The sequence below is a fragment of the Leopardus geoffroyi genome, chromosome E1 (genome assembly GCF_018350155.1).
Source record: "Leopardus geoffroyi isolate Oge1 chromosome E1, O.geoffroyi_Oge1_pat1.0, whole genome shotgun sequence".
Classification (NCBI taxonomy): domain Eukaryota; kingdom Metazoa; phylum Chordata; class Mammalia; order Carnivora; family Felidae; genus Leopardus; species Leopardus geoffroyi.
Window position 1 is genome coordinate 48764503 of NC_059330.1, and position 14552 is coordinate 48779054.

General features: G+C 40.2%; 1 protein-coding gene and 1 pseudogene across 19 annotated transcripts in view; one reads left to right on the forward strand and one right to left on the reverse strand.

The window, feature by feature from the left end:
• CEP112 (centrosomal protein 112) overlaps positions 1 to 14552 on the forward strand; it is a 468148-nt gene that overhangs the window by 147614 nt on the left and 305982 nt on the right. The window lies entirely within an intron of this gene.
• LOC123604712 lies at positions 2949 to 3049 on the reverse strand (annotated as a pseudogene).

A 14552-nucleotide genomic window follows, 5' to 3' on the forward strand; every position in this document is an offset into this window, starting at 1 on the left:
ATAAGAAACATAAAAACAAACATTAGATTTGAGATTTTTTGAAGCTTAAAGAGTTTAAAGATTTTAAAGGAATTTTTCTTCATTATACACTGTAGCTGTTTTATCTTTAAGGATAACCTTCTCAGGGTTTTCTGTATTTTACCATAAATATTCCAGTTGCTTTTCTATTAGCAACTGGAGTTGCTGCAGTAGAGTTCTTTTTAATTTATTTATAGGCCTATATTATAGGAAGAAGTTAGTTTAGCACATAATTATTATATAAAACTTTAAACTGCTTAAACATTTCATTACATTTACCTATATTGCTTAATTTTGTACTTTACAGACAAATCTTCTGATCTCCTGAGATTTTTTTTTTTTTTTTAGTGTTTATTTTTGAGACAGAGAGAGAGAGAGAGAGACAGCATGAGTGAGGGAGGGGCAGAGACAGAAGGAGACCGAGATTCCGAAGCAGGGTCCAGGCTCTGAGCTGTCAGCACAGAGCCTGATGGGGGGCTTGAACCCATGAGCAGCGAGATCATGACCTGAACCAAAGTTGGATGCTTAGCTGACTGAGCCACCAGGCACCACTCTTTTTTTTTTTTTTTAAAGTTTATTTATTTATTTTGAGAGAGAGAGAGAGAGCGAACGCAAATAGGGGAGGGACAGAGAAAGGGAGAGAGTGAGCATCCAAGAGAGCTGAGTGAGCCACCCAGGTGCCCCGAGATTGATTTTCTTATAGACTCTCTCTGACTCTTTCCATTTGTCATATTCCTATAGACTTAGAATTTGTCACACAATATATATAATATTACAGTACTATGTGATTCTTTTTCTTGCATTTCTCCCCCTTAATCAGATTGTGGTTTCTCCAAGAGAGGATCCATTTTTAAAAAAAATTTTTTTAACCTTTATTTATTTTTGACACAGAGAGAGACAGAGCATGAACGTGGGAGGGTCAGAGAGGGGAGGCACAGAATCTGAAACAGGCTCCAGGCTCTGAGCTGTCAGCACAGAGCCCGACGCGGGGCTCGAACTCACAGCTGAAGTCGGCTGCTTAACTGACTGAGCCACCCAGGTGGCCTGAGAGAGGATCCATTTTTATACTTCTAGGTTTTTTGCAGTATGTGACCTAGTAGATCTCAGAATTTGCTGCCAGGACTCTTGCCTCAGTTCTTAGAACATGACTAAGTTACTGAAAATACAGGCTAGGAGGTTGATGCCAGGATCAATTCTTTAGAATCATGACTCACATCCTGTTGATGTCAAGGAATTTGTAGACCTCATAGCCGAAATGCATGTTTTTAAGAGATTTTTGGATAGTTGAAGAGATTCCTCATTCTTATTTGTAACATGCTTCAAAACCAATCATGGTTCTTCAGGACTGGAGCCTGGCCCTGGGGTCACAGACTTCTGGGGAAGCATTGACCGTAAAAGAGTCTTGTTAGAAGAGAGTCCCATAGGGGCGCCTGGGAGGCTCAGTCGGTTAAGCGGCCGACTTCAGCTCAGGTCATGATCTCGCGGTCCGTGAGTTCGAGCCCCGCATCGGGCTCTGGGCTGGCGGCTCAGAGCCTGGAGACTGCTTCAGATTCTGTGTCTCCCTCTCTCTGACCCTCCCCTGTTCATGCTCTGTCTCTCCCTGTCTCAAAAATAAAGAAAACGTTAAAAAAAAAAAAAAAAAAAAAAGAAGAGAGTCCCATAGCACTTCTTTATCCTGTTACCAAACCCCTTTGGAGCATTTCTACTTGTACCAAGAGAAGCATCCCTAGCTGGTTTAGCACTGGAGTATCCTGGTTGCACGGAGCCTCGTTGTGTGTTTGCCTGTGGTCATCTCAGTGCCATCCTATTTGAGGCAGGATTATGCTGAGAACTGCTGACTTTCTTCGTTCTACCTTTACCGTTGCTGCACTAAGTCCACTTACCCCTAAGGGGCTTCTAAGAAGGTTGTTCTGATTCACCAGAGTAGGATGGAGATTCCGGCAGTAGAGATCGGTCTTACAGTCCCATCTCTTCCATTAACTGGCATGGAACGAAATCTCCCTGAAGCCTCTCCTTCTGTTTCTCAAGACCCTATGTTCAAATATCTGTTATAATATTTAGTATTTGTCTTTATTTTTTCCCTTTACTTAATGGAGTCTTCTTAAAAAGACAGGGTTCGTGGGGCGCTTGGTTGCTTAGTCGGTTAAGTGTCCGACTTCGGCTCAGGTAATGATCTCACAGTTCGTGGTTCGAGCCCCGCATTGGGCTCTGTGCTGACAGCTCAGCCTGGAGCCTGCTTCGGATTCTGTGTCTCCCTCTCTCTCTGCCTGTCCCCCGCTCACGCTCTGTCTCACGCTCTCTCTCTCAAAAATAAATATTAAAAAAAATTTTTTTTTTAAAAGACAGGATTCTTATATAGCTTTGTTCCTTAGTATAAGTTAATGGTAAACACGTAGGTCTTAGGCAATTTTTGAAGAATGAATTAAAAAAAGGTTGGGTGAACTTGTTGTAAACTCAAAATATGATGTTCTTTTAGGAGGAAAAAGAATGGAAAAAATCTTCTCAGGTTTGCTATGGCCATTTTAGACATAATTTTGTTTTCCTTGGAAATACTCTTTGTAGGGGCACATGGGTGGTTCAGTTGGTTAAGCCTCCAGTTGTTGATTTCAACTCAGGTCATGATCTCATGGTTGTGAGATCGAGCCCTGTGTTGGGTTCCACGTTGGGTGTGGAGCCTGCTTGGGATTCTCTCTCTCTCTCTCTCTCTCTCTCTCTCTCTCTGTCTCTCTCTTTGTCTCTCTCTTTCTGTGCCCCTCCCCTGCTCACACATACATGCATATGCGTTCTCTCTGTCCCTCTCAAAATAAATAAATAAACTCAAAAAATATTCTTTTTATCTTCCAATATATTATGAAAGATGTATTTATGTTTGTTTTTCAGGCTTCAGTGGTTATATGATTATCTTCTGCATGGTCTACTCTGTGACTTGGGAAAGCACTTTGTGTATTTTATGTGTCATCCTTGTGCTGGGGCCACGCTAACCTTTTCTGTATCGTTCCCACTTCGGTATATGTGTTGCTGAAGCGAGCGCTGTCCCTGTGTAGTTGAATTGGATTAGCACCACGCACACCCACACTGTGTTTCAAACCCGTGATGTATGTCTTTGCTGTGAGCAGTGCAGAAATGCTTGGCGGCGACATTTCCTTATGGGGCCTTAAAACTTTTCCATAAGAAGTCACCTTAGCTGTGAATTGGCATTCTCCTTCGGTATTTCAAAATCACTAGGGTGCCCTGGGGTTTTCCACAGCTGCTCATTCCTCATTAGCCATCACATGCTCCTTTTCTTTGCCTGTTTGTGGTCTTATGAACTAACCTTCAAGAAACTAACACTTTCTTTGGTCACTTCTTTCTTTGCAAGTCTTAGCAGTCATTTGTTGAGCTCCAGAAATTTTAATTCAGAACCGTGCTGATTCTTTGCACTTGACCGCACTCAGAATTTGCATATTTGAGGGGATGCATCTTGGTGAAGGAGAATATCTGGAACTAATTGAATAGTCTTTGGGCAGTTTTACCCTGGATCCTGTCTCATCTAGATTTGCCACTATTAGGTGTAAATATGCCCTTTGGGAAGAAATAATTTGGCTTTTTTTGGTGATTTTAAATTTTTTTATTATTTTTTTATTATTTTCTTTAATGTTTATTTTTGGTTTTTCTATCTTCTGGAGGCTGTCTTCATTCTTTGGTTTGTGACCCTGAGTCATATTGTCTTTTCTCCATTGCTTCCTCTCTCATATTGTCTTGTTTGTCCTTTGACCTTCTTGCTTCCTTCTTACAAAGACCTTATGATTACATTTGAGGCCTAACTAGGTAATCTGGGATGATCGCCCCATCTCAGATATTTAACTTAGTCACATCTCAAAGTCTCTTTTGCTATATAAGGTGGCATATCTACAGTTCCAGGGATTAAAATATGAATATCTTTGAGGAACCATTATTCAGCCTACTGCCTTTCAGTACCGTTTCAGACTTAATCAGTTGATATACTCTGTTGGATACTAGAGTTGGTATCACTGATAGGAGAAATGACTTTCAACTCCCTCTAAAAACATATCCCCCGTAATTTTCCATCCATACCTCATAGAGCTAATTGATGAAAGGTAAGAACAAGGAGTCTAATTTTCCCAGGCATCATAAGATGTGGATGCATCGTAGTCAAAGCATAATGGTGTGATGTTACCTCTTAAATGGTCTCATTCCTCCCCACCCCCACCAGCTTTGTTGAGATATAATTGGCATATAACATGGTGAAGCTGATAAGGCATATAACATGGTGAAGCTGATAAGGTGTACAACGTAATGATTCGTTATATGTATTTACTGCAATCCAATTCCCACAATAAAGTTAGTTAACACATGTAGCACCTCACATAATTAAAATTTTTTTTGAGATGACAGTTTCTTGCTATTTACTCTCTCAGCAATTTTCAAACATACATACAGTACAATATGGTTAACTATACTGTATATTACATCCTCAGAAGTTATTTATCTTATAACTGGAAGTTTGTACTCCTTGAACACCTTCACCCATTTTCTCCACTCCCCCCTACCACTCCACTGGCAGCCACCAATCTGCTCTCTGTTTCTGAGTTTGGGTGTTTTAGATTTCATAAACAAGTGAGATTATACAGTATGTGTCTTTTTCTGTCTGACTTATTTCACTTAGCACAGACAGTGCCTTCAGGATCCATCCATGTTTTTGCAACTGGCAGCATTTCTTTCTTTTTATGGCTGAATAATATTCCAGTGTGTGTGTGTGTGTGTGTGTGTGTGTGTGTGTGTGTGTGTATTCCCTTTTTCCCACATCCTCACCAATTCTTGTTATCTCTGTTAGATGATAGCCATTCTAACAGGTTTGAAGTAATATCTCGTTGTGGTTTTAATTTGCGTCTCCCTGATGATTAATGATGTTGAGCACCTTTGAGTATCTGTTGACCATTTGAATATCTTCTTTGGAAAATTGTCTATTTTGCTTCTCTGCCCATTTTTTATTGGATTATTTGCTTTTTTTCTATTGAGTTATATATTTTGGATATTAACCCTTATCTTATCAGATATGTGATTTGCCATGTTTTCCCCCATTGTGTAGATTGCCTTCATTTTCTTGGCCATTGATTTTGCTGTACAGAAGCTTTTCAGTTTGATTTAGTCTAACTTGTTTCTTTTTGCTTTTGTTGCTTATGTTTTTGGTGTCATATTCATGAAGTCATTGCTAAATCCAATGTCAAGATTATATCCTGTTTCTTTCTAGGAGTTTTATAGGTTCAGGCCTAACATTTAAGTCTTTAATCCATTTTGAGTTAATTTTTGTGATTGGGGTGAGATAGAGGCCCAGTTTCATTCTTTTGCATGTGAATATCCAGTTTTCCCAACACCCTATATTGAAGAGACTCTCATTTCCCCATTGAGTAGTCTTGGCTTTCTTGTCAAATACTAGTTGGCTGTACATGCATGGATTTGTTTCTGGGCTTTTAATTCTGTTCTACTGGTCTGTTTTTTGTTTGTTGGTTGGTATGGGGGTTTGTTTTGTTTTTGTTTTTTTGTTTTTTAAAATGGCAGTATCATACTGCTTTGATTACTATAGTGGGATTTCTGGGAAGCATCCTGCAGTACTGGAGGACCTGGGTGTCCATCATGAACTCCCCCTTTTCCACTGGAGAAACCAGGGTGGCCCTGTTGGTGTAGTGTCATGCTGGCCTGAGGTGGGGAGGTGACGATGCAGAGTGTAGACACTCCTCTTACCTTTCTAATGTAATCCTTCCCAGTCTCTGTGGTCCAATGCGGGTGCTTCATTCACACCCTTGGGTGTGGGATTCTCACAATGATATCTTGTCTATGGATAGTTCCTAGTTGGTCTTTTGGTGAGGGGCACTGAAGGTGGGGATGATTTATGTCACTGTCTTGATGATGTCACTTTAAGTGGGCTCTTGGATATAGTGTATTTGAAGTGAAGCCTTCTGTGTGCCAGAGCTGAACAGAAGTTTGATGTAGAGCTAAGCATCAGAGCCCCCAAACAGAAAGTAGACTGTACCTTATCAACCCACGTGCAGTGGGTTGATCAGTGATCTCCCCCAAAAGGTATGTCTGTATCCTAATCCTCAGAACTTGTGAATGTTCTTATTTGAAAAGAGGATCTCTGCTGATGTTCCTGAGTTAAAGATCTGGAGGTGAGATTATCCAGGTGGGTCCTAAAAACAGTTATGAGTATCTTTTTAAATAAAGAGAAACAGTGGAGAAGGGACACCAAGGAGAAGGTGATGCGAAGATAGATCAGAGAGAGACACCGTCACGAGCCAAGGAATGCCAGCAGTCTCCAGAAGCTGCAAGTGCCAAGGAATGGATTCTCCCCTAGAGCCTCCAGAGGGAGTATAGCTCCGCTGACTCCTTGACTTTAGACTTTTGGCCTCCAGAACTGAGAGAGAATAAACTCCTGTTGTTTTAAAATACTCAGTGTTTAGTAATTTGTTACAGCAGCTGCAGGAAACTAATACACCAAGCTACTTTCATATGTAGCTCCATGGACTTCATTACTGAATTACCTCTATCTGCCCTACATCACGTCCTTAATGCTGAGAATCTCACCAGTCACCCTTTCATTCTGTGCAACAAGAACTTTTTAGCTACCACGATTCTCTCATTCACGTATGAACTATTCTTCCAGTTGATATTTTGGATAGCATTCAGTTTGTCTTCTGTAGTTTGTCTTTTTAAGACATAACTTGGGGCGCCTGGGTGGCACAGTCAGTTAAGCGTCCGACTTCAGCCAGGTCACGATCTCGCGGTCCATGAGTTCGAGCCCCGCGTCAGGCTCTGGGCTGATGGCTCAGAGCCTGGAGCCTGTTTCCAATTCTGTGTCTCCCTCTCTGCTCCTCCCCCGTTCATGCTCTGTCTCTCTCTGTCCCCCGCCAAAAAATAAATAAACGTTGAAAAAAAAAAAAAGACATAACTACTTCTCTTCCTTTCATATCTGAATTTACTCTTCCTCTGCTGCCTTTCAAAGGTCATTTGATGAACCAAAGAAACAAATTGTGGTGTCTTTCATTCCAACTCGGTAATCACAAAATATTCCTTCCTCGACACTGAAAAATCTATACATGTTAAGTACAATTAGCCTGCAGAGTATACTGTCTTAATTAACTGTAATTATCAGTTTGGCCCCTTAATAGTTTTACTTTCTCTTTAACATTTTCCATTAGAAGCCTATATCTAGTTGGGAAGATATGTGCCAAAACTCTTAAACTGCAAGAAGCTATTAATATAAGCATATCACCATCATCATCATCATCATCATCAATTTAGGGTTATCTGGGTCTTCTCTCTCCAGGTCAAAAACACCTATAAGACACACACTGTAAGAACAAGCAAATTCCCGGTGGTGGAGTCATTATAGTCATTTATAAGCAATGCATGGCGTTGGATTCTCAAAGAAGTTGGATGGTAATTGCTTTTTCAGGTCATTCTCCATTAACAATGCCCAAAACCTTGTTTGAAAATCGGACACCCAGAACGCAAATGAAACCTAAGGCTTCTTTCACTCCATGAAATTTGATAAAGAACAAGTGGTTCTCAACCAGGCGTGGTTTTGCCCCTCCAGGGCCTATCTGGCACGTCTGTAGACATTTTTGGGTTGTCAGAATTGGGGTCGGGAGACATTGTCACTGGGATCTAGTGAGTAGAGGCCAGGGATGCTGCTAAATGTATCCCAAGGCATAGGACAGGTCCTTACAACAAAGAATTATCTGACCACGTGTGTCAGTAGTGCTGAGGTTGAGGAATTTTTTATGTTCCATGGTTTGCTCCGGTTCTATCTAGATGATATAATGTAGGCTTATGAAACAAATATTGAATTATTCTATGCATATGGCATGCTCAAGGTATCTAACATAAATATGAAGAAGACAGCTGTGTCCCCACATCGTCCATTCCCCGAGCCTCAATGAGATTTCATTATCCTAGAAAAGACCAATGTATAAATTAACAACTGTAATAATGTATATAAAATGCTACAGTGGCAGTATATAAAAAGTGCTGACAAGGACAAAAGAAATAGCAATTCTGTCCAAAAACTTGGCATTTGAACCCCTACGGAATAAGTGGTAACCTACCAGTCAAAACAACAAAGAGGGGAGGTTCCAGTTTATATTATGGCAAGTAACCTCCTATCAGACCAATTCTCCCACAAGTATAAGCTGTGAACAAAGTATAAAATACAACTACCGGATGGCCTTGGAGAACAGATAAATATGAAGAGGTGGTAGAAAGGAGGACATACTTGGAAGAAAGAAAGGGAATTTCACATCTTTATAGCATTCATTTTCCCACATTGGTGCCACGTGGGGCGGCTAGAATTTGGATCGATAACTGTGGTCTTTAAAAGAAAATTTTTTAAACGTTTATTCATTTTTTGATAGAGAGGGACAGAGCACGAGTGGGGGAGGGGCAGAGGGAGAGGGAGACCCAGATTCCAAAGCAGGCTCCAGGCTCTGAGCTGTTGGCACAGAGCCCGACACGGGGCTCAAACCCACGGACTAGGAGATCATGAACTGAGCCGAAGTCGGACGCCCAACCGACTGAGCCACCCAGGCGCCCCAATAACTGTGGTCTTAGCGCTTAGAGAACCAGGTGAAAGATCAGGGCAGCCAGTGACAAACTCAGATGGAGGGACACCCAGGAAATAAAGTGAGCGAGCAGGGAAGGGCCCCAAATTCTTTGTTGTGATCTTGGTCCACCCATATTTCTGGCTGATCTGTGAAACATGCATGGTTGGAGAAGATTCTAAACAGCTTAGGAAACTCAAAGAGCCGAACTTTTATATATGAACTTTTGTCTTCTGCAGAGGAGACAGAATTTATAGTTTGTATCCAGCCAAGTGAACTGCCTGCTAAAAACTGGCAATTAAAATTAACCATTAGTACCATTCAGAGGAAAGTAGCAGAGTCCACACTCTCTACAGTGTCTCATTCGTAAAGACACAGGCCCAAAATACTCGATGTATGAAGAAACAGGTAACATGACCTGTTTATTCTCAAGAGAAAATGATCAGTGGAGACCACCTCAGGATGAATTAGACGCTCGGGTTAGCAGATAAAAAATTTATTTTTTTTTAATTTATTTTTCTTTTTAAGTTTATTTATTTTTGAGACAGAGACAGAGCATGAACGGGGGAGGAGCAGAGAGAGAGGGAGACACAGAATCGGAAGCAGGCTCCAGGCTCTGGGCCATCAGCCCAGAGCCCGACGCGGGGCTCAAACTCACAGACCATGAGATCGTGACCTGAGCTGAAGTCGGACGCTTAACCTACTGAGCCACCCAGGCGCCCCAGCAGATAAAAAATTTAAAGTAGCTATTATAGTTGTGCTCAGGGCAATAAGAAAAATTGGTAGCAATGAGTGAGAAAGTAGGAAATCTCGGGAGTGAAAAACAGTGAAAAATACAACATTTGGAATTTAAAATGTGGGCTGAATATAACAACAGAATGGAGAACAAGAAGATTCAGTGAATGTGCAAAGTAATAGAAATTAGCCAATCTGAGGCCAGAGAGAAAAACATAACCGCCCCCCCCCCCCAAAAAAAATGAGCTGCAGGGACTTGGAAGACAATGACAATGTATAAAGTATATTTGAGTCACAAAAGTGGAGGGAAGAGCGCAAAGAGGCAGAAATGTTTTAATACGTCATAGCCAAAATTTTCCAGGCTCATGAAAGACATAATTATATTGATTCAAGAAGCTCCACAAAGGCCACGCAGGGTAAATGCAAAACAGAACAAAACAAAAGCACCAATACTTGCTACAATCTGTCTTGTGATTTATTTATTTATTTATTTATTTTTAATTTTTTTTTTTCGACGTTTATTTATTTTTGGGACAGAGAGAGACAGAGCATGAACGGGGGAGGGGCAGAGAGAGAGGGAGACGCAGAATCGGAAACAGGCTCCAGGCTCTGAGCCATCAGCCCAGAGCCCGACGCGGGGCTCGAACTCCCGGACCGCGAGATCGTGACCTGGCTGAAGTCGGATGCTTAACCGACTGCGCCACCTAGGCGCCCCTGTCTTGTGATTTATAAGCCAAACTAGACGTTGTGTAAAGGTATCTCATTGTGATTTTGAAGTGCATTTTTTGGATGACCGATTCTAGTGAGTGACGTTTCATGTGCTTATGGCCAATTGTATATCCTCTTTGGAGAAACATCTCTTCCGATTCATTCCCTATTTTTAGGTTCTTTGTTTTTTAATAAAAATATTTTCTAATAAAGAACCTAATGATAAAGGTGCTTTATTTTTTAATGTTATTAAAAAGTGTGTTCTTTATTTTTTAATTATGGGTCTGTAAGAGTTCTTTATGTATTCTTAATACAAGTCTCTTTTCAGATCTATGATTTGCAAGTATTTTATCCTATTCTGTGGATTTTCCTTTCACGTTTGATGGCATTCCTTGCAGCACAAGAGTTTTTTAAATTTGCTGAATATGTTTATATTTTATTTTCTTGTTTATGCCTTTGGTTACTTCTAAGAAAGCTTTGCTTAGCTCAAAGTCACAGAAATTTACTCCTGTTTTCTTCTAAGACTTTCCTATTTTTTAGCTCTTGTATTGAGGTCTGTGGTTTATCTTGAGTTGATTTTTGTATATTGTGTAAAGAAGGAATCTTAACTTTATTCTTTTGCAAATGAATATCCTGTTGTCCCAGTGTCATTTGTTGTAAAAACTGCCATTTCTCCAATGACTTGTCTTGGCACCCTTGCTGAAAGTCTACTGATCATCGATGTTAAGGGTTTATTTCTGGGATCTTAATCCTGTTCCATTGATTTATATGTGTATCCTTATGCCAGTAGCACGCGATTTTGATTAACCCAGCTTGTAATAAGTTTTGTGAATTCTCCAGCGTTCTTCTTTTTCAAGATTGTTTTGCCTTCTGGGTACCTTGCATCCCATATGAATTTTAGGGTCCACTTGTCAATTTCTGCCAAATGTCACCTGGGGTTTTGACAGGGATTGTGTTGCATCCATAGATCAATGGAGGAGTCTTGTCATCTTTCCAATATGGAGAGAATACTAATTTCCATTTTACTGTACATTTCTTTCTGATTCTTGAAGTAACAAATGTGTAGATATTCACAGTATTTACCTTTTTTTCCCTTTTTTTACAAGAATTTAGCAGAGGCCACTAGTCTTAGCAGCTGTGTGAAAAAGAGGCCAAAGAATTTCCTTCATTTATCATGCTTGGTGAAAGGTATTATTTTTAGTGCCTTTTAAGTTGGAGTTGTATCTTCGTGTCTTTGACTGACTCACTGTATTCCCTTTAAGCACCAATCAGCAGCCATGAACGTAGAGGCTATAGCTGCTTGAAAGTCTTGTTTTTCAGCCCAGCTGGAAAGGGAATGGAGACTCTTCTAGCTGTTTTTCAGACTTGTTTGAAGTTTTTTTTTTTTTTTTTTTTTTTGTTTTTTTCTTGGAGTTTCCAGTGGAGATGCCACGCTGGCAGCAAATGAAGTATCCTGTAATGTGAAGCCTTATAAATATATGTTGGATCACTGCCATCATTATCAAAAGTGCTGGTGAAGAAATGTGCAAAGGGAAGATTTTCAAATTAAGGTTGGCCTGCACATATAAATGTTAGCTTGTAAAGCTCAAGAAATACCAAATTGTAGTCTATTAGTCTCCTACATTTTATTGCCTTTTTGGAATAATCATGTACTTCAGAACATCCTTTCATCTGAGCTGGCTTGTGGTTGTATAAGAATGCAGCTTCTTTTTTCTTTATGCTTTATATTCTCCGATGAGAAAATTTACTGCATTTTATAAATAAATCAGAACTAAAAAGCAAATTTTTCTTCCCACCTTTTTATCTTCAAGGAGGCCCTGCTTTAAGGCATTTGAGCGATGCATTTATATTCGGCCCCACAACTAGTTGCACTGGAAAAAATAATCTTCAAAGTCATTTTTTTTTTTTTTTTTTTTGTTTCTTACAGGACACAATTCGGAATCATTGGTAAAAGGGAAAACTGTTCTCAGGAGCAGACGTTTCTCTTTTTCAAATGGTGAAAGTTTTCACTTCTACCTCATTACTTTGATAGAAATTAAAATGGATCTTTCATTGAAATGAATATCATCTATTTACTTAAATTAAGACAAATTTTATTTATATTAAGAGAGAAGCTTCCTACATATTAGTGGAGCTCAATGTGTTTGTCGTGATTTATACTGAGTGAGGTCTTCTTTGATATTTAGCTTACTATTAGCAAGTGTGGTGGGACCAGAAGCTAGATGGAAGATTTCTTCACTTCCCCATACCTGTTATTTAATATATGTCAATGTTTTCTATTTGTAGATCAGGATAGAAATTATAAGGTAAGATGTGCCTTACTGCACAAGGCTTTATTCTAACAGTATTCAAATTTTTTTTAACATTTATTTTTTTTTTAATTTTTTTTTGTTTTACATTTATTTATTTTTGAGAGACAGAGAGAGACAGCGTAAGCAGGGGAGGGGCAGAGAGAGAGAGAGGGAGACACAGAATCCGAAGCAGGCTCCAGGCTCTGAGCCATCAGCCCAGAGCCTGACGTGGGGCTCGAACTCACGGACCGCGAGATCGTGACCTGGCTGAAGTCAGACGCTTAACCGACTGCGCCACCCAGGCGCCCCTAACAGTATTTTAAATATGGTCTGTGATATATACCTGATTATAGGTAAAGTTTATGACTTTGATTTATGTGGCTGTAAGCTAGTTACAAAGTAAATGGCTAAACTTGGTAGGTAAGAATGAAATGATGGAGAAAATATTTGCCCTATTAAATTGAAAGTGTTTACATTAACTAAATGGCTCCTGTGGATATTTGGGCAAAAAGTGTAAAACAGCTGACTTTCAACATTCAGCCACTGGTCGTATGTTTTATAACAGGTGTTAGCAAAACTTTTCTTTTGGCTAAGTAATGGTACATAATTTTTAGATTCTATGAGAAATGAATTTGTACAGTTTTCAAATAGTGTCCAGTGTACTTTCTTTCGTGTTTATGGAGCATGTAACTGACTGTTACGTGGCCAAGCAAAGTGAACCTTTGAAAAATTGTAATCCTGATAGGAAGTAGCCTTTTCAAGTTCTTTTAGGAGGCTTAAAAACGAAAGAGTAACACAGGATACACTAATAACTGTAGTCCCTGGATAGTGCGGAAGTAGCTCTTGTGCCGTCAAACCCCAAACACCTACAAGGGGACAGTATTCATCGACCACGATGGCCTTTGCCTCTGAGCCTGGTCTCAGAATCCTTTTAACAGAGCCTCCTAGGCAGCCCCCTTCAGTCATTTGAGTCTGTCGCACCAGAGAAAATGTCCACTGAACATCTGTGACAAAATGTTTATGGCAAATATCCATCGCATTTGCCAACCTAGGGCTAGGACATGGTACCCGATATACTTTGTATGACTTTGTGTTGTTCTCATATGTTGCGTTAGTGTTCAGATATTTGAATTTTTAAACAAAATAGTCAATGTTCGTATCAGGGAAACCCTAGTCAAGTCTTCCTCCTCCTTCTTGGGCAGGGTACTATAAGAAGAATGAAAACACACCAGACCAAATTAAAATTCTCTCCTGCCGTCAGAGTGCTCAGTCTTTTGTGCGGTGATGTCTCTTGAATCAGTCTTCAGTATTAATATCTGGTTATTAATCACTGTTGTCTAGGAGCTACTATTAATGTTAAGTGGCAAAGAAACAAAACATTTAGGCTTTCAAATTTGGCAACCGGTTAACATTACAGTTGTTTCGTTTTAACAACGTGTAAGAAAAATGGAGGACAGCAAGATACTCCGGTTCCTGTTGAAGAGTCACCTAAAGCAAACCGCTTAAAGGAAAGCTTTTTAAAAAGTTCCAGAAACCTGTACCACATCGCTGTAAAACGCAGTGACCAGGAGCTACATCTGGCACGCAGCACCACCTCCAATGGCTTTGCTCTCATGCAGGGCCTCACACACCTTGGGGCCGAGTGTTAAACCCTGAGGTCATTAAAATAGTGGCTCCACCTGTGAAACAGACGTGTGGAAAGGGGTTTCAGTGGAAAAGCTGCCTTGTTTAGCACGGGGGCGGGGGGGGGTGTGTGGATTTGGTCTTCTTCAGGTACAAGGCTGTGTGGTGGGTATGAAGAGGTGGACGCACGTCGTATACGATGAAAAATTAAGGGAAGATGGATGTGGAATATCTTCTTCCAGCTTGTACGCAGAGACTGTCCAAACTGGGGAGGGGGGAGGGGGACTCGAAACTAAATACGCATTGCCACATTTTTTTTTTTTTTTTACAAAGGGACAGGAGGATCCTGCTGAAGTGGAAACTGGGTGACACTTCTCAGTATTTTTGCATTAAAGCTCTGAGAAAGTTTTCAGTATTTGTGGAGAAAGTTTGGTATTTTGATATCTTATATCACATGTATCACATGTGTGCTCTTATTGGAAAGCCTGAAAGTTACTGTGTCTTAGAGGGGTTTTTAAGCTCGGATCTGAGTAAGTCAAAAAACTCAAATTACTGTTTGTCCACGTCTTAAAAGACAGTA